Genomic DNA, 20,161 nt, shown 5'->3' with positions numbered 1-20,161 from the left:
ACATTATGGGGACCATACAGCTAAGCAGCATGGAGAGCCCCAAAGCTGGGGCAGCAGATGAGCCCTGGGGCAGCCCTGGCTGAGATGTGCTGGCAGAACCAGAGCTGTTTGTGGGGAAATTGTTGCCCACATTTAGTACTAGAGGTCTGTCTCAGGCAGGTGATATATACATCTCATTTGCATTAATAGAAAGAAGTGAGTGAAAATTAGAGCACTTATTGATTTGGAGCACTTCTCCTTGAACTGGAGTTAGCACCTGGTGACAAGAATCATGGCAAAGCTTCATACTTTCGCCACCGAGCTGGCTGCGTTTGAGGAGGACTTCAGCACTCAAGAAGGCCATGTGGCCTCTTCCTTTGCATGGCTGGAAACACTATCAGCACAATTTGGGTTTGTTACATTCAACCAGTAAGATTTGAGGACTTTTAACATGGTAAGAGTTTGCCAGAAACATGCACATAGATGTTATAATACAAGGATGGATAAGGTGCTCACAGCTTTGTAAATGAGAAGCATTTCCTAACAGCTGCAATTTGTTGACTCCTGAGCATTTTCCATGGAGATGAAGAGACTCTGAAATTCTGCATCTGTGGGTTACTGTACAGCACACATGACCTTTTACTTGGCCTCATTTCACAGATACTTAAGGAATAGCTAAAATGTGAAACTTGGGATAACTGTGAATAGCTTTCAGCCTTCATAGCTGGAAATAAGACTTAAAAATGGACCCTTCCCAATAGGAAGCAAAAGGCAATAAAGTATTCCTAAACCTTTGTATACATACATGTATATATATATGTATTCTAATTTCAAAATCCCACGTTTGTTGGTTTTGCTTACTCTGTCTGCAAACCTCGATCTGGTAATCCTGTCTGAGGTCTGGCCCTTTCAACACTTCCTACAGAAATCAGAGACAACTACGACAGTAATGACAGCCAGCTTTCCATGTCTGAAAAGATCAGGTGCTAACATAAATATTGCCACGTATTAATCTTCAGAGCACCTCTCTCCTGGGGGTGCAGTATTTGTTTTGTTTGTTCTAGTTTATTAGCTATTCATTTAAATAAATACTCTGAGAGGATGCTGTTCCCCGAGTTCAAAAGCTGCATGAACTCTGAACTTCTGCAGGCAGGCAGCCACAGATTAGCAGAGACAGTCATAGACCCCATGAGCCAGCACTGAGTGTGAAAATAGGCAGTTGTTGTGGAATATCAAAAGTTTATTCATTCACAGGGATCGTTCCTTCTCTTAGTCTCCTAGGTGACTTTTAGTGGGTCTGTAGGCAATTCTGTTTTCTTGTGTTTAAAATTAATGCCACTGTGAGACATCCATGGCCTCACCCTCCATCACTGCTGGATTTTGAAGACAGGCTATGAGTAATTTTTCCCCTTTACATGTTGAGACCCACTTCTCAGGAGAATTTTATAAAGGGTCTCAAGTTGGTTTGATTTAGGTAGCAATTTTAAGGTTGTTATTTCAGTATAACCTGTTATTGGAAGGACAGACTTCAAAGCCAATTCAAACCCCTGGGGAAGAAGTAATCTTTGCACCCCCAAACCACAGGAACTAGAGTGTGGCCACAGGCTTTCATGCCATACTGGGAAGCTCACTCAGTTTGCTGAGTGGCACAAGTGTAGCCTCTGTCAACACTTTTCAGCAACAGAGTTGAAAGGCAGGTCCACTTCCTACACATCACTACTCTTACGTGAAAGTATTTCACTCTTCTCCAGGAAGCACATTTCTCCTGCCTCTCAAGAAAAAGCCACACTTTATACACAGAGTGTCATTGACCTTTTGACAAATAGCGAAGAGATGAGTCTTGGATGATGGACTTGCTGTGCTACATCAGGGACAAAGCAAATAAATGGTCCCTGGCTCAGAGGAGATGCTGCACATCATTTCCAAGTCCCAGGCAATAGTGTCATCCCCAGTCACCTGCAACCATTTGCAGCCCACTGCCTGCCCAGGCTACAGAAGAGTGAATAGTTGTTAATTCCTTTGATTTTTAGAGAGTTTTGGCTCAAATTCCTTGCTGTTAGCACAGCAGTGTAAGTATCTTAGTGAAAGCTGGGCTTACAAACTACTCCTTCCTCAGTGTGAGACACTTCATTAACTGCAGGGGAAAGATGGGAATGGTACAGCAGAGATGAAGGGCAGGTCCATGTTTCACTGATAGGATTGCAATTAGCAGCTTCAACTGCCTCTAGGAAGAAAACTTGGCAAGTTGGGACATTTTCGGGACTTGGTATTAGGAGGAAAAAAGCAAAATAGAGAGAGAACAAAAAAGGAAGAAAGGGGAGAAGTCCATGTCACAAATATAATAGAACATGAAGTCAAATTTTCCCATCTCGTCGTTATACAAGTCTTTTCTGTGTCTGACAGCTGTTTCACAGTAGAAGTGACCCATATTACTTCTTTATTCTTTAAAGAAAGAAAGTCACCAATTAAAATTACTTTATTTCAGCACTTTGTGCTCTGGGAAAGGAAGGTACAGGGTTGTCTGCTCTAACGTGAAGCAATACAGTCCTTCTGAGCACATCCTACTCACCCAGTTTTTGTCAGAAAATGTATCAAATCACAGATATCAGATGTATAGCAGAGATTCGAGAGATCATCTAATCCATCCCTCCACCCCAGAGGCTGCTCCAAGGAGGTGTTATTCTACATGGTTCATAAAACCCTTCTGCAAGAGTTGTCACACTTTCCTGAGCTACGTAGTTTCTAATTCTCCTCATAGCTAATTTAAATCTTCTTTCCTGAAGTTTAAGGGTTTACACCCACTGTTTTTTGCTCTATCCCTAATGGACACAAGGGGATGTCATAGCACAGAATCGGGCAGATATGGGGTGAACATCTGTTCAATGAACATCTGTTCTCCTGTTCAATGCAGGGCTAACCCCAAAGTCAAAACAAGGGGCTTTCTCTTGGTTGGTGACAACTGTTAACTTATTTGAATAGCATTACTAGATCTTCTGCTCTCTCCTCTAAGCAGTTTTGCATCAATTATTTGAATCTTTTTTCATACATCACATTTTTAGACTGTGTTTATTAGTCACAACTGTGTTACTAGTCATAGCTGTATATCTGATGGATGCTCTCATGCATACATGCATGTACCCATGCAGACATATGCATACATGGCTAATTTTGATGACTAGAACAACAGCAGCAGAAGCCTTTCTTTGGCAAAATGATTCAGTAAAGTGAACTTAATTCTGCATGCTGGGAGTAGCAGACTGAGTTGTGCAACGTGAAGTGCAATGAAACATTAAATGGCAATATGCTATCCAGCCACTAGAAGCATTTACATTTTGTAGTATGACGGATGTAACGTGGTTATCGGTATAGCAACAGAGCATACGCTTGGCTTTAACTGTTTCAGCAGTCCCTGCTGAAGGTAAGGGTCTTCAACATCTCCTTTCAGAGTGTATTTCCCTCCTTGTCTGGCTGGCATTGCTGTAGCTATGACTATCAGCATGATTTTAACCTGCTATCCCAGCTAGCTCTTCAGCATCCTTGTGCTCACTGATAATGTGATTTTGAAGAAATGGACTGTGAACAGGAGCAGGCGCTGTTGTGAGAATCACCAACAGGGTTGCACTTTGGAGGCTGGCTGTGAGCAACAGGGATCATTCTATATGTTGCCTGGCATGGCTGTGTAGATATCTTGATGGACAGGAGAACTGGTCCATAGAAATCTGGCTGAACATAGTTCTGAAAACTCACAAATCAACGAAGCAAGGAAGCCAAACTGCAGTGTTAGTTTATTTATCTGGGAGCTTCCTTGCCCTAACTTGGCTCAGGAGCCATGCTACAATGCAATTACTTCTAAGAGATAACGTTATTTTAATATTTGCCTGAGTGTGGAGGAAATCCAGATATAGATAGGACTCCATTGTGCCAAGTGCTGTAGAAACACAGAGCAGGTAATTCAGTGATCACAAACTAAACCTAAATAAATGATAACAGAATGATACAGTGGGGCTTAGTACAGTAAGGATATAAATCTTGCAAAGCAATGTAAACTACTTAATGTTTGCATAGTTTTAGGGAGCTGCTATGGCACAGGAGTGTTGTAAGAAGGACTCAAGGAAGGAAGATGAGGCAGCTGTCATAAATTAAGCCAGTTCTGGTACCTGCTCTGTAAGGAACGTATTTGTCACAGTTAAATCTTGGACTTTATACAAGCCCAGACACAACTCATTGTGTAGTTACTGTGGCAGTAATACGTGGGTTGGTGTTATGCTTTTAATGGGTAGGTATTTTTACTTTTATTTTCTTACATTGCTATTAGAAAGTGATATTCTACCTGTAGCTAGCTCTGGGTCTCCGAGTACTTCTAGATCATCCCTGAAAAAGGAATTAAGAAAAGAAAGTTTATTAACAGTTGGTTCAAATCTCTGCAGGGGGTTCCACATGCTGCCACTGTAATACTCTTAGACCCCTGCACACTGAAAGAGGTTGAAAAATCACTAGCATAGAATGAATAAGCAGGAAAGGGTTGAACTTGTTTTCATTTTCACCAGCAGATGTTCAGTTGTTGAGGCACCAGAGCCACCGGATGCTGGAAGAGGCATTTATGAATGACCTACTATTCCATATCATTGCTTCTGGTGATGCCACCAAGCTGGGCTGGAGGCGGCAGCAGCTGGTATGTCTCAGTGGGTTACTCAGAGTAACGGCTGTCATTTGCTGGATGGGTGGAATTCAGGGTGGTCTTCTGCTCAGTCACCACCTGATCCCTGCTGTGTACCACAGAGGTTGATATAAATCTAACCTTTTCTTCAGTGGTGGCCTTGAGAACACAAATTGATGTTTTAAAGCACAAGAAAGGAAGTGTCAGAGACACAGCCCTAACAGTCTGCCAGTGGGGGGTCATCAGTCTGCCTGGATTGAATGCTGAAGAATGGTGTCAACAATGGGGATCATCTCTGGGAGCATAACTGGAAGAGTAAATTCCAAAGTGAAGGTTGGGGAAAGACAAAGAACACATTTTCCTTTATGGTATATAGTGGTGGAGAGCTCTGGGCTAAAATAACAGCTAGGGGAAGGCATGGTCTCTGCCTCTAAAGACATGCAGGCCAGATGTCACCTAACAAATTACCTTGCAGGGAACAATCATTTACAGGCTTCCAGGAGACAGGAGACTTTTGAGCTCAGAGACCTTTACCATGTGTCTCATTTCAAATTAGTAAACTTTGACAAGCAGGTGAATCAAGTAATATCTTGACCATTTTTGCTGATAGCTTAGATTTGCTAAATGTGTCTGTGTTGCTAAGGTTAGTCCCTTGGAGCTGGTCCCTGCAGTGGAAGAGCAGAGAATCGAGAGAGTATTGGATATTTGCACCCCTTGGTGAAGTCAAGGCAGATACAGGTTCTTGTGCTCAGTATTAAACAGGACATCCAAGAAGCTTTGTCTTCAAATTAGAACAAAAAAACCCCACAACCTGCTAAGGAAGCATACTCTGTGGAGTGCATTTTCCAGGACTCTCATTTTACCATGTGATGTCTGCTACCTGAAAACAAAATGCAAAGCTTGTCGCATCCCATCCTGGAAGGAGATTAGTTAGCCAGTGAGTCTGTTATGGATTTTTCTACAAACACTAATGAAAAGGACAGGTACAGATGATTCAACAGCATCCAGATCTACATTAATTTTTAACCCCTCTGCAAAAACAAACAAACAAAATAAACAAAAAACAAAGCAGGAAAAATAAGTAATTTCTATCTTGATCAATCTGGATCATTAAAATTGCCCAGTGTAAATCACTCATGGAGCATTAATTTTTATGCTAGTCAAGGAAAATTAAGTGGCCTAATCACATTACATGTTCACCATTACAGGAACTGCAGAGCTTTTCCTGTATTTGGTTGGAGGCTATTCCATTTGGCTGGACACTTTTGATACTGCTTTGACTATGTGTGCAATTAGAATACTTTTTTTTTTTATTAACCAGTTTTTACATTACACTCAGCGGCCCCGTCACACAACTAAATGACCCGTTTAACAAGCATGATAAAATCCTCATTAGGGCCTATTATAGGATTTAGTGGAATCTTCCTGCTTCGCTACAGCACAGCCTAATCTAATTAACTCCGCCACTTAGTTCTCTCCCTCCCTCTTCTTACTGTTTATTGGGCTTTTTGTGGAAAACAGATCCAAGGAACACAATTAACGTAATTTATTCTGGAAAATCCCCAAACATTAGCAAGCTACAAATGTAATTGGAAAAGGCCTCACAGAGGTCAAGTATAGTAGGCAATTACTCCAAAACTACAGCACTGCATATTATTATGTTACTTGTTATTACACGTTCTCAAGATGAACGAGGAGGTAATTCTAACCAAGGGCATTTAAAGCCATAATTAAGGGTCATCTTTGTGTTTGAACAGCTTTCATATTTAATCAAGGAAAAATGTGTGCCTTCAAGAATGAAGTGTTTTGCTAGGATGCACAATATGGAAAGGAATTGAATGTTGTGTTCTCAACTCATTGGTATAAATGCAGAGCAGCTTCCAGTTATTAAGTCTTGTGTGGTACTCTGTAGACAGATATATAAGTCACCAGAAAACAGAATTCAGCTACAAGTGCCATGTACGTTTTCATGCGGCAAGGTGTAGAACATTTACGAAACACTAGATGTCCTGCAATAAGGTCTGTTGGTCACTGAACATGGGAGGGATTCTTGGGAAGACACCACAATACTATCCTGCTCTTTTCACAGGCTGAAACCTTTAATTTGCAGCATTGTTAGTTCTTTTCCTAAAGGTGCATCTCCGTCCAGTTCCCAAGACATCCCAGCCTAGTTACAGTATACCTGAGATGGCCAACTGATCCCAGAGGTGCCCTGAGGAGTGGGGCTGACATTGGTATTCAGAACTGAAGATCTATCCAGTTGTTGGGACTTCCAACTAGATACCTATAAGGTCAGGCTGCTGTCTGGATGGAAAACTTCTGACACTGCTGTCTTACCACTATCTAGTAGATAAACATACAAGGTGACTAAGTTTCTAAAATAAATGAGAGGAACCTCCACCTAGTATGTGAACATGGTACAAGAAGCATATGGGAGTGCTTAAGAGGTGGGTGTTAGGTCTTGTCCATCTCTTCATTTTAGCAGTTGTGTGTGTTTGTGTTTGTATGCGTGTAAGAAAGAAGCCAAATTAACTCCTCAGAGGTGAACAATAGGAAGCAAAAGAAGACGAGACACAGGTCTAGAATGCAGTGAGAAGAAAGCAGAGGACGAGTGAACATTTTTGGTTCAAAAATGTCAAACAAGAGCTTAGAGACAGGCACGAAAGGCTGTTCAAGTCATCCCTTACTCAGAGGAAATGGATTTTATGCATACTTCCAAATAAACAGTGTGATCTCCGTGGACTTTGGCTTCCTCCTTCTGGAAGAAATTAGCCAAATGCCTTGGCTAAACTGGGCAGCAGACAAGTGTGTCAAGCAAAGAACTGAAGCACAGAATGAAGCCAAGTTCTGTCCATATCTCTTATCTTTCTCTGAACTGATAGAGGAGGATTTTTCAACTTTGTATGGATTTGGCCTCTTTTAAAGTTGTCGAATCAGGGCAAACTGCCTTTTGGGCAACGTGTTTTCATGCCATGCTGAGTGCAAGGTGGAATTATATCATTTGCATTATGCAGGGAGTTGGACAAGTTGACATGATGTTCCCTTGGGGTCTCTGGTGTTTGATACTGCTAATCTTTCCTATTAACTTCGGCTTGAGTTTTTGAAAGCTCGACTCCCAAGGAATTTCAAACCTGATTTCCTCGAATGCAGCAAGCTTTTGAAAATCTGGATGCAATCTGCTGTTCCTTCTAGAAACCTCAGCTTTTGTCTGCCTTCTTTAGCATAGCATACTCTAAGGGCAAGAAATTGGAAGGATGCAACTTGGGAACAATCAGACAGGCTTTAGAACTCCAGTGGGAAGGACAAGAATCCAAGGCTGAGCTATATGACAACCTCCATACCCAGGAGCAAGGGAATTATTGTTTCTGAGCCTAATTCTTTCATGAATCAATGCATTTGGAATAATAATTATCCATGTGGGGAGGGAAACCCTTAATTAGTTTTCAATGATCTGAGAGGCATGGTGTGTCCACACACAGCTGCTTTGGCATGTGTGGTCGAGCCCAACAAGACTGTCTAAGGCGTTTCTTTGACACCTCAGGGGACCTCGCCTCTAAAAAATGCAATTAGCAGCAAGAAGGATGCACTGCACATTGCCTGGCTTTGTGGAGTCTTTTCTGAGATGGAAAAGGGTCACTCCTCTCAGTTCTTACAAATTGTCTGAGCACAGTGACCAAGGCTGGTACACTGGGGGCATGTTGCAGGCACTTTGCACTGCCTGTAGTTAAGCTTTGTCTTTTCCACTGATTTTCCTCCTGAGCGAGGAGCACTGATTTCACCCTGGCTTGCTATTGCATAGAGGCACAAGAGTCAGAGCAGGCATTTTGACGCCAAAGAAAGTCACAACTGATATGCTTTAGTGTTGGTGATACCCCTAGTCCCAGCAGTATGTAGGACTAGGTGACCTCCAGAGGTCCCATCCCACCATCATTTCTTTGATCCTATGTCTGTATTGTTTTGCTAAGTAAGCTCGATAGCACTAAACTTTATGTGTCAATTTATTGTCATTGGAATGAGTTTAAATAAGTTGAAAGAAAAAATGGTTTGGTATTTTTAACAGCCAGTGCATTCTGTAAGAGTAGTGTTCTTTTTGGCTTCCAACTTTGTTTTGTTTTTCAGGATAAGTAATGTTACGATTTAATGTTACAATGAGGTCGCTGGAAACACAGTTGTGGTAAGCCAATAGAATATGATACCCTAAATGTTTTTGTGGGGTCATACTTGCCATATTTACTTAATTAATGACCATGCAAATTAGACTCTTAAACATAACAGCCACCTGGAGTGGTTTCCTAAGGTGATGTTGGAGGAACTGCTGTTCATCTTATTTCCACTGTACTTGGGATATAAGAAAACTTGTCTGTCATTAACGCTAACATTGATTTTAGCAATAAAAGAAGTTGGCTCGTATTTTTTTTCCACAAGCAAACACAACTCCCTGTGATATGTTAGTGTGAGACTACTAAATAAACAGCTTAATAATGAAAAATAATTAGAAGCCTCCCTCTACATTAAAATAGATCTGCCTTCACAATCATCATGGGATGGGGCATCATGGAGGAAAACCAGCCCAAAGGACGTGTAAGAACTCAACTTATGGCAGCTTCATGCTTACAATATGGAGCTGTTTGTTACCAATATGCAGGTGTGCTCACAAAGTGACAATACCCCGGCTGATGGCAGGCCAAAAATGTCCCAGTAATTCTTGCTGGATTGTCATCTTTGGAGTGAGAATGTAGGATGTTCTGGTTTATTGTGGGTACAACTGTAGAGGAAAGTCCCACACAACCCTGTCTCCACAGCTGGGCTCAGCAGGAGCAGACTTTGCCATGCAGTTCTCTCTCTGAAGTGCACTGCCTACTCGATAATTGTAACTCAGGTTTCGAGTTGGAGGGGCATGTCTTCAAGTCAGTGTGATCCTGGTGGCGCAGCAGGGAACCTTCTTGGCAAGGCATGAAACTACCATGCCAGAATAGTAAAGAAAACCTGGAAGCTACAAGTAAAATAGGCTTCTTATCCACCATTCACTGAGAAAATCTTTCTGGCCATGGCAAGCAAACCCCATACTGCAGGTATTGTGATAGGCACTAGGTATGTTATTAACAATAATTTAAATGGCTGGATGACTCTTCTGAAGGGGGTGCTCTTTGGGATTTCTGGGATTTCATCTGGAGTCAGCTTTAGACTGTCTCAGAGAAACTGGTACAGGAAGCTTCCAAAACAATTAGAAAAGGTGAACGATCAATGATGATCTCCCTTCAGGTGAGAACAGCCACAAAGCCCTGGAGATAGAGCATGTTTGCTTCCTGGGCAGAATTACTGCAAACTTTCCTCTTTGCACTTGTAACATGGAGGCATTCGGGTTTCAAATATAATCGGGATGTCAAGAATTAGTGCAAACCAGATTGGCATTCACTGGTAGATACATTACTGTGATGCAATCCACCTCTGCTGGGAGCATCACATCAGGCAGCTGTGCTGGAGTGAATGCTCTGGCTCTAGGTGGGGCTGGCCTGTGGTTTTTGGATCTAGATGAGTCAGCTTTGGAGAAATTTGCCATTAACACAGGCACAGGGAAGTGGTGTCCACACAGGGAGCAACATTGCCTTCAGCTTGGAAGACTGAACAGATGGAAATACATGGAGCTAATGTTGTCAGAGCACGTGCACTCTAAAGGGGTTGTTTCCAGATATTTTTTATGCCTTTTTGTCTTGCAGTCAGTCTGCTTCTTAATTCAGAAGGCCAAAAAGCCCCTACTGTGACTGTCTGTTCTAATATTTTCTGTTTGGTGGACGAGACTGCTTCCCTGTATTGACTCTCGTTTCATCAACAGCTTGACTGGTAAAGCTATACAGCCTTGTGTCTAGGTTTCCCGATGATAGAAAATAATCTCATCTATAGGCAGTCCTAGCTCTTAATTACCAGAACTATTACGTATTTCCTTCTTGTTATCTCATTGCAGTGATTATTTTGGGGATTGTTTTTGTACCAACCTCGTGTTTTGAAGAGCATGCTAGCCAAGTATTTTTCTGCAGATAAGCACTGAAAGGCAGAGAGCAGCTTTTGCCTCAGCCATCTCAGCTCTAAAGACTGACAGCTTGTCTCTCAGGTGGGAAGTCTGAAGTGGGGCAAGTTAGCTGCATGGATGAAATTAAAGAGTGGGAAACAAATCTATTGAGAGTCTTTAAAAGGCAGGAGCTGATGGTCAGGTCTTAATTTTGCAAATGTGCTGACAGACATTTGATGAAAATGGGTTTTGATTTGTCATTGTAACTGGGGGCTAAATAAGCATGCTCTTGTTCAGGCACACTAATTTCTGCCATACCAGCTTGTCTTGGCCTGTAGTTTTCAGTGGAGGTACCTGGGGCATAGCAGGCTTTGTAGACCAGCTTGTTTTGGAGGGCTCTGTGAGTATATTTTGGGGAGGGCAGCTGTCTGTGGAAGCACTTGAGGTGAACAATTTCCCTGGGACTAAAATTAGGACTGGTCTCCTCTGGTCACGTTTGCTAAGAACACAGCACTTTCTTGGCTCTGCAGACTCAGTACAGCAAGAAATTCCTACACTGCGGAATCTCTTTGTTTTTTTCTATTTCTTTTTATGAAAAGAAAACTGAAGTAATAAGGAATTCCATTTTAACTTGTCACCTCAACATTGAGCTGACTAATATTGTTGATTTAAGCCCCGAGAGTGTTTCTGTTTTCATTATGGCTTTTTGGTTTGCTGTTTGCCAGCATTATACTGGGGACTGACTCATTTTGTCAGCACTGTGAATGACAGAAAGGAGGGAGTGAGCAAGGTTTTGTTCCCACCAGCAGACTATGAAATTCGTAGTAATTTGAAGATCTGTCTCCCAGAGCAAAAGTGGGCTCAGGCACTAGAACAAATGACCAGTCAACTTTTCTGCTAAAAAATTAGCTTTAAAAAAATAAATGTATCAGTTTTATGGGGAAAAAAATATTTTTTGATAAAAATGTGAATATTGTGAAGACTGATTTGTTTTCTAAGTTAGCAATACTTCTGTGGTACCTTCACGCAGCTGTACTTCATACCCTATTTTTTTTTTCTAGGAGAAGGGAGTTTAACTACACCTCCCATGATGCATGCTGGGTGGAACAGCAACAGTTCTAGAAAACTTGCAAAGGCAGGCTTAACTTGCCTTTCGATGAATTTATTCCCTATAACTCAGTTTCCCTATGCATTAAAATAGGTGCAACTGTTATGCTAGTGGGGTACTCTGTAAGACATGGTTAGCTAAAGCTTACAATCCATTTTTGAGCTAAAAAATGCTGTCAGCAATAAGAACAATCTGTGAAACCCTTCAGACTTCAGTTCCTTTATCACAGCAGTCAGTGCCTGACTTGACTTTTCTTTGACAGCTGCCTTTCTAATAGCCTGAATATCCTATTAGCTGCCTGAAGCACACCTCTGTCGGAAAGCATCAGCAGCTCAAGGGGAGGCCACCTCTAATGGTTTTAAGCAAGCTGACTCAAGTACCAGTAATGCTGTGACAGCAAGAACTTGCTCCAGCTATTTGTTGCTTCTCAGCGTGAGGGACAAGACCAACTGGTGCTGGAAGGTTGCTTCTTGCATGGCCTGTCCCTTGCTGGCTCCTTGTTGGCCTGGAACACAGCACAGGTGTGCTGTGGCTGCCTGCTGGGGGTGCTGGTCTGGAGATCTCTCTGCTTGGAATAATGTCAACTGAGAGATCTCCTCTTTGAGGCAGCCCAGAACTGTGGCTACAGCTTCTCTTCCAGACCTCAGGATGTGATTTTCCTGCCCTTCTCAGTTTGCTGTCCTACCTGACAACTGCTTTACTTTGCTCATACTCAAGAGTCAACTGTTCCTAGTATTCAGCCTGGAATGGAAAAAGCCAGCGAGATGTCATGGACACTCAGACTGATCAGGAAAATGCCTCTCACCTCTGCAGCCCTGCAATATAGATGTATCCTTAGTGAACTTACAAATCAAATTGAATTTATTTCTTCTGTTCAAGTAATAAGGAGATTTTGTTGTTAACTGGCAGGTGCCACTTTGCATTTCAGTGGTGATGCTCAGAATGGTTTGTATGTAGGTCAAGCATGGATTACTCCACTTACAAATGTGATTTGGAAGAATCTCTTCTCAGAAAGTTTTTCTGCAATTCTAGGTATATGTAGGCATTGCCAAGAGCTAAAAGGAACAGAAATGCTGCCAGAAGCAGTGCGAATGAGGTCTCTAGTCCCTGTTTCATAACTGCAAACAGTGTTTAGATTAAAAAGAAGGAAGAAATTTAAATGTCTCCCTGCTGCTTGTATTGTACCTGCAATCCTGGCAAAACTTCAGTATAGTGAGCCTCTGTGAATATTAACTCCCTCAGAAATAAATGAGCAGCAACTTTTTAATCTATCCACGCATGAGAGAAATGTATGGAAGACAGCAACCATTTTAGGTGGAAGAGTATCTTTTACTGAGTGCAGTTACGGAGGCAGCTCCTGAAATGAGAAGATGATGGGAGAAGTGGAAATTGTGATTTTGCTTCACATTTAGGAAGAATTTGTTCATTAAAAAGATGGTTTTCATAATCACCACAGAGATTTAGGAGTTTGAGTCTCACTGATCTGTTGGATGCAGGTGCTGGAGTTGCACAGACATTTTTGCAGGTCTGAGCATATATAGTGAATAACAATATGAATGGATGTGAGGGACTTTGTATGCACAGCAGCTTTTTTTTGGCTTTATGAGTTGGTGGTTTCGAAAACTGTTCCTTGCTGAGGTAAAGCATCACGTTGCAAAAACCTGCAACTATTTCCAGTATACTCTACATGTTAGTTTCTTGTCCTGGAACACTTGAAGCACAGATGATTACTGGGAGGGTAATGTCGAAAGGTTGTAGGTTACTCGACCTGAAAACGCTTAAGGGCAAGTGAGATAAACTTCTCACCTGAGAGGAAATATGTCTGTTCTGTCTGCTTAGTTAAGGGGATGGAGCAAATCCTACTGAGCTCCTTTCAGCCACAAATTTCTAGAATGCTACTTGAATTTCTAGGATCTTACCTGAATGCTCTTCAGCTGTGTGTTAAGTCCTGTAACATCTGCCTTGTGAAGTTTACTTTTGTTTCTCCCTCTTGCTATGGGAAAAGGCAGTATGAGAAGAAGAATGCTTCTCATGAGTTTTGCCTTTTTTTAAAATTGCTTCTATCACACCATGTCTCTGTTGGGCAAAGCAGACTGAAATATGGTGCTCTGCAGTAAACTTTGAAATTGTTCTTGGTCTTGTGGGAGTCTGAGATAATTCTCCTTTCTAGCACAGAAGAGATTTACAGTAAAGAAACTACCATGGCAGGGGAAAGCCTCTGAGATCACTCTTCCCAGCTGAGTGTCTGCTCTTTTGACGGGATATTGTTCAAGGCTTTTTGTGCTTAATATCTTCAGGAGCAACTGAAGGAATGGCAATGAAACTCTGTATGTGTGAAGTGTGGGATTTGTAAAGCTAAGTCAGAGTGGGAGAAATTCCACTTTAAAACAATAGGTTTGATTTTCTGAGTGCATGAGGTACCAGGATACCAGGCATTGTAGAATAGGTACAGTTGGAGTTATTGGGATCTGGCTATCATTTCATTTCACTCACATATTAATACTAAGCATCTTTCCAATAAGCCATTCTAGATCCAACTTCAAAATATGGAGAGAAAATTGAAAGAGCAAATATTGAAAACCCAAAAATATTAACTCTATATGTCTGAGGGCTTCTTACCCTTGCTTATGTTTGTTTATTGCTTTTGGCAAAAGTGCTTTTTAATTCTTAAATACATAGCTAATAGTGTCAGAGATTCATTAGACTAGAGCTGTTGTCATTCACTCCAACTTCCCATGCACCAGAAACAAGGCACTGCAGCCAGTTTGCCTGTTTTGAATTCCAGATATGAAATGTGCTAGGAAAAACAACTGATTTGAGAAGCTCTTCTGCCCATGGCAGAGCTGTAATTTCACTCCCAATTTATCAACTGGCAATAAACAAAAATGCTTTTCTTCAACTGGAGGACTCAGTTTCATATCAAATTAGTTAGAAGCCCTGGGCTTTAGTTATTAAGGCAGTGAAGGGAGGAACACCTCAGAAAAGCAGATGTGAACCTTTGGAAAACCAAATCGTGTGAAAAAGCAGTTGCTCAAATTGCAAGAGGCCACTGATGAAACTTCATTAAGTAAGAAAGGTTTTTTGTGTCTGTGAGTGGGGAAAGAAACTTGAAACTCAGGAGTTTTGATTCAGCCAAAACACATTAGGCTGGAATCCAATCTCTTCTTTCAGTATTTGATGAAACTGAAAAGACCAGAGAAAGGGGTATAATTAAAAAGTGATCAGGGCAATTAAAATGAAGGAAATGGTCCCACTGTGTTCACAGGGACAGTGGCAAAGGCAGGTGATTATGTTCTTCTTGAGGGTAGTTTTGGAGTGGCCGAGGGAGATTAGCTCTTGTGAAAGCCTTGCTCCGGTTTCTAATTTTTAGCTGTTTTTCTCATTTCTTCCAATATTTCTTTGCTGTTGCTATGAAAAAAGGTTTCTATTAGAGAACAGAAAAAGAAGTGAGAAAAGACAGAGAAGTCAGAACATCATGTTTAAGTTTCTATGTTGCCTAAAAAACAATAATAAAAAACCCATTTCCTGTAATTAGGAAAATCACTTCCCCCTCCCAGCTATGATGTAGATTTGCAAAGGAACAGGTTTGTTTTTTTTTTTTTTTTTTTTTCCAGAGTTTGCAGTTGAGTATCTGATGGAAAAAGGCCCATATTCCATAATAAGAAAAATTTTTTAAACATCTATTATTCAATATCATCCATGAAAACAACTAGATATGCTTTACAAAATAAATCACTTTCTTTGCTTCTATTTTGCAGATGGACAAAAGTGTGAAATTAGCTGACCAGGGTCATTCAGGAAGAAGTGAACCCAAATTTCAGGGGCTCTACGAAAACACACAAACCATCAGAAAGTTGCACTGTGCTCAGTAAGAGCCATTTCCTCTCACCAAATCCCAGGGCAGTGTTGGTTCAGAGTGTGAAGATGGGAGATCATGCCGTTAAAAAAGATGCTGCCTTGACAGTCTGATGAGATAGGCTGAAACACGACAGTTCTAGACTAGAATTGGATTGAAGGGGGTATCTGAGTTGCAATGTGTCATGTCCATTCCCAGTCTCATTTTACATCCTATACTTTGGCTGGGTCAATCTTCTGAAGTTTAAAAATAGTCTTACCACAAACTTGGAGGTTTTCCCAGTGGGATAATTAATAAACAGGTGGATTTTTAAGATCACTAGACCACTCTTTCCAGTATCATGTTCAGCTCAGCCTGCAGGATTTTACCTGTTTGTTCCTCAAACATGATGAACTAGATCAAAGATCTTTGATTTCTAGTCAGAAACCTCCAGTGCTAGAACAAGCAAGAGTATTTCCTGTTTAAATGTTATCTCAAATATAACATACTACTGTGAGATGTGGGGAGCTGCCAAAATGCTAGACAGGAAAAAAACCCCAGACATATTGGAGAATAAAGACTTTCAAAGGCATCTTTACGCTAAGTAGAAAGACTTCCCACCAACAGAGAGATGTGGGAATCAAAAGCGAATGACATTGCTGGAACAAGGTGTACATGGCAATGTTCAGACATGCAGATGAAGGAATTATTGTGGAAATTAAAGACATGAGGTTACCCTGAAGATACCTTCAGAAGAAGAAATAGCAGACAGAATAGATGGACTAGACAGGAATAGCAGCAAATGTCTGACAGAAGAGGAACTACCTAGTTTCTGTCTAGAAACTTATATTAGGGAACAAAAGAAATGAAATTAATCAAGTACCTGTAATCTTGGCTTGAGGACAGGAAGAGATGGAGGAACCATGACTTCCTTTGATTTGTTTGTGCTTTAACCGCCATAAACATGGTTTAAAAAGCTTGCTTTGCATTTGGTTGAAATTTGCCTGCCTTCAGGTTCCTGGCACTCGTCCAGTTATCCCTCTGTCTGAAGTTATATGAGACACTGCTTGTGCTTTGCATGACGGGAATGTCACTGTGCAGCATCTCCAGTATAAACACATGGGCAATGAACAGGAACACCCGAGTCTGTTTCTCAGCTATGCAATAAAATATTGGTTAAAATGACTTCTCTCCTTAATACAGTGAATGGAACAGAATGACAACAGTGAGAGTTAAAGAGTAATAGCTATAATGGCTATTGTTTGTGCACCCTTTGTCATTCTGAGATAGTTATGTTCTTTTTTTTAATTATTATTATTTTTTTTTTTTTCCAAGAGGAGCCTCATTTTTAACTTAATCAAATACAAGGTGATTTCGGCATGACAGTAATGGATGGATATGGCTGATTGTTTGGAGTGTGGTGTGTTTGGAAGGAGATTGACTGGGAATGTACCTTATGTTAAAGCCTGGGATGTAAATCACCAGGGTGGAGCTGGCCTAGATGTAAGATCACAGTGCCCTAAGTAGAAGCTTCTTCAGTTTGCATCAGAAGAAAATAATGCTTGCTTGACACCATCTGTAAATCAATGCAGAGCTGGCTGTGGGAATTTACACATACACAGATGTAATATTTATTAGCAGTAATTACTTACCTTTGTTGGTACAGTTATTTTAACTAATTTGCTAATTACCTGTGACATGGTAATTAATTACCTACTGAACTCCTAGAATATATATGGAGACACCATACACAAAACTCTGTTTGGATGGGTATTTATTTCACTGTTATTCCATGGACTGCTTTCAGCATTTTTAAGTTATCACTGGCTCATGTTTCTCATACTGTCATCAGAGGTTGCCAGCTGCATTTCACAAGACTATCTAGTACTGCAATGAGAATATAGTAAAGTACCTGGATTAATTAAGGTCTCCTAATTTAAAGAGAAAAACTGTCCATGAATGTGTGCACTAGTCACTGCAGAGAGACTCTTGTGAATAATTTCCATGCTTTGTACGCCACACAGTCCAAGACAAGGAAAAATCCCTGTGTGGAAACAGAGAGGGTCTCTTGAGGTTTTGTTGATGGACTGATTCCGCCTTTCTCTGCTGTGCGAAGCAGCAGTTGAGTCTTATTTTGTGAAGTGAGTGGAGGGGATACAGAGTTAGGTAATCCAGTTTAAGTATTTTGATTTTAGATAGGAATTGTTCCCTGTTACCTAGTGTGTTCTGCACATAGATAACATTTCTCCAGATGGCCCAGAACTTGTAAGGATAATCTTGAGTTTTTACTTCTCAAGTTGGTTGTAAGAATCCCACCCATTCTGCTCCACTACAATCTTGAGCTGAACAAGCTGAGCCATGAGTTGGTGTGAGACAAACCATGAACAAATGACTGCTCATGCATCTCCCGTCACAGCCTGTAAAACCTCAAGACTAAGAGAAAGAGAGGGACAGAAGTATACTGAAGGGAGAATTCATACCACAGGCAACCACTGACATCAGACCCTTATGTAACGCTGTGCCAGAGTCAGAACAGTGGAAAGAAATCTGTGAGTTACACATGACCAAAAACAAAATTTTGGGAAAAAATATCTTAAGAGAGGATCATCATCTTTCAGATAGTGTAGGCTGTGTCAGAAGAGCAAAACTTCATGGGGTGCATTATGATAATTACTTGATATGAGAAGGAGTGCAGCAACCACTGCTGACAGTAAAGGCAAACCAACACACAAAAATAAAACTGGCAGGAGAAGCTGTGGAAGCTGCAAGGAGGTCTACAAGCCTGCAAGGCAGAGCAGTGGGGTGGCAAGGCCTGGGGATGGCTGGGGGGACTGAGACAGGTAAGCTGAGCTGTAGGAAAGGGAGATGAAGGACAAACCTGCTGTGTTGCTAAACACAAGAAAGCAGATTCAAAGGTTGCTTCACAGAGCACATAGACAGGTATGAGATGTATTTCTGAGCTGTGTACCAAAGGGGAAACTGGAATGATTCATACAGTTGAGCAGAGCTGCCTTCAGCTCTCTCGACATGAAAAGTTTCAGGCATGAGGCTGAGAAGTCAGGAAACTAGTTTGAAAGCCTTGAAGTTTGAAGGTCTGAGATGATGCTGGTACTTCTGACCTTGCTTTCAGCAAGCAGTCCCCGCTGAGCAAATGCTAGCCTGGATCTTCAAAGCGTAACAGTGTTATAATTCCTGCTGCTCCTGATGGAGATATTCTGCTGCTTATTCTGAAGCCAGCTTGCTATCTCTGTCCTGTGATTTCCAGTGGCATTTAGGTAAATTGTTTGGTACTGTGCTCTGCAACAGCCCCGAAGTTACAGAGCAAGCCTACAGCAATTATACTTGGGTACCTTCACTCACTAATCTGTGTATCTTCATTACATGTCTAAAGCTATGTGAAACTGAGTCTGGGCCTTAATATACCACCTGGGGAATGATTATTCCTTCTTTGGAAAAAGTTTTCCCTTTTAGATCTGTGACCTTTTTTGAAATCAATTCTATTTCCAGGCTATTTCCTATTTGTGCATTTTCTCTTAACACTTCTAAGTGTTTGTCAAGGAATGGCTTGCCTTGAGACTTTTTTAGCTGCTTGTTTGTTCTTTCTGGATAGCTCCTATTAAATTAAACCATATATTCATTCATACAGACAACATCCCAGTAACCAGCTCAATATGCACTAGTCATAAATTATTACAGAACGGGTCCAAATCCATCACTAACGCATTCATTGATTATCCATACAGCTACTTTCTGTAAGTGAGCACTTCGTATGCAAGGTCACTGTAGAATTCAGCTATTTTTAAAAGGCCGTTAATAGCAACACGGAAGCAAGCTTTGATTGAACTGGAAGTGTAATTTTCAATTAAGAGCCTTCACTCAGTCTTCCTTCCATTAGGGTCTAATTAGATTTCAGGAAGACATGAAGTTTCGGAGGCTTCAGCTCTATAGCCTCTCCATTAGCTGACACCATATGCTTCGCGGTTTTCATTGTGGAGTCCTGATTAATTTGCTAACTTTAATTTTAACTCTAGCTGAGATGCTTCACCAGGGACCTGATTAATGGACTAGCTGTAACCAGCCCATCCCTGCTTCTTTCTGCCATCAGTTATACACTAATGAGGTTAGTGAACATCAGACTGCTAACTTTTTTTCTCTACTACTCTGGGAAATGCATATATTTCATTTGGACTATGTAAGCAAAGGAACAGTCCCTCCAGTTTGTCACCCGGACTAGCTTGCTAGGTTACAGACCCTCTTTCCCTGTCTCCTCCTTCCTGCATCACTTCCTCTTTCTGTGACACCTATAGTACAAACCATGGTTCTGTAAAGTCACCCTGGACAGGAAGTTTTTAATAAATTTTCCTTCTTTCTGTTTCACCCTTTTCCAAATGCTTTGCTTGATCCAGAGACTGAAGGCTTGGTAGAGCACATCTAGTGTGAAGCAACTAACTTTACTTCATATGTTCTCACAGGCTTCCAGCTGAAACAAAAGCTTCTGGGACTGTGGTTGCTGACAAAAACTGAACAAATTCCTGTGAGTACTCCCAGTAAATGCTGTTAATTTACCTAAAGGTT

Source organism: Patagioenas fasciata, chromosome 7 (assembly GCF_037038585.1).
Source record: "Patagioenas fasciata isolate bPatFas1 chromosome 7, bPatFas1.hap1, whole genome shotgun sequence".
Classification (NCBI taxonomy): Eukaryota; Metazoa; Chordata; class Aves; order Columbiformes; family Columbidae; genus Patagioenas; species Patagioenas fasciata.
This window is presented reverse-complemented; position numbering follows the sequence as displayed.